Below are 1,236 nucleotides of genomic sequence, written 5' to 3'. Positions count from 1 at the left end.
GGTGGTGGTGGTAGTGGTGGTGGTGGTGGTGGTGATGACCGTATTGGCTTGAATGTGTCTAAGTCTATGTAAGTGTGTGCAGGCAGAAAGAGAGAAAGGGGGAAAAAGAGAAAGGGAAGATGAGAAAAACAGAAATTAACAATTGTCTTATTTTCCCAATTGATGTAAGAAGAATAAAAATTGCTGAGAATGCTGGAAGTGATGGAACTTCTTTTCCCTATTTGCTTGGTGTCTCTGCCTCATATTTCTCACCTAATTTTCCCTTTCCAGGGCAATACAAACAGCCATGACCTGTGGAATTTGCATATGCAATAGCACTCTTCTCTCATTTCTAGTCCTATGATTATAATTCTAATTCTTATCTTAGTTTTACCTCACTACAATTGGTGTAGTCATGTTTAAAATAGTCTCCTTATGTTCAGTCTCTTCTCAAAAACAACACACATGCTGTGTTTTTATTTACTTTGCTCTCTTAAAAGCTTCCCATGTGTAAATGCAAGGTGCTTAGGAATTTGAAGAATTTCATTAACTAGCATGTGTGGTTCCAATTTGTTATTTATTACTATTCTACACATGCTTTGTGTAGAACTCATGATCGCTTTTGCCACCAATGCTGGAATTTATTATTATGTTATTTTACTTAAATTTTTCATCTACTCTCATAAAATCTCCTTTACTACCAACAACTAAAAGTTCTTACAATTATTTATATTTTCTAAGTTTGTTTTTCCATTACGTCTGTGTGAATCTCACATTATAGCTAAATTTTTCTTCATGCTATGGTTTTATGCTAGTAATAATAAGCTATCCTACATAATAGCTATATGTACTGTATATATAGTACTGTATATGCTATATATTTTATTTGTCCTAGTACAATAAATTATAAATTAAGAGCAGATACACTTTAATTATTAAAAAAATATTTTGTTTACCTTTTCTCTCAGTAAAGCAGATCACAAATGTCACACAGTGAACTTTTAGAGATTCATTATACATAAAAAATACAATGTTGCAGATTCTATAGCTGTTTTGAGGGGAGAGTGGAAGCACAACACATTTTCCTCATTCCCAAAGTTTCATACATAGTTGTGATAATTGTTTAACATACAAAAATCAAAATATTGAGTGGTCCACCAATAATAATACAGCATATTATTAATATGTTGGGTATAATTTTATGCTGAAAATTAAATGGAAAGTACTGAAAATTCAGTGTCACCAAAAGAATATTGA

The sequence above is a fragment of the Carlito syrichta genome, unplaced genomic scaffold (genome assembly GCF_000164805.1).
Source record: "Carlito syrichta isolate Samal-C Ts95f unplaced genomic scaffold, Tarsius_syrichta-2.0.1 Scaffold304602, whole genome shotgun sequence".
Lineage (NCBI taxonomy): Eukaryota > Metazoa > Chordata > Mammalia > Primates > Tarsiidae > Carlito > Carlito syrichta.
Note: the sequence above shows the minus strand (reverse complement) of the source record.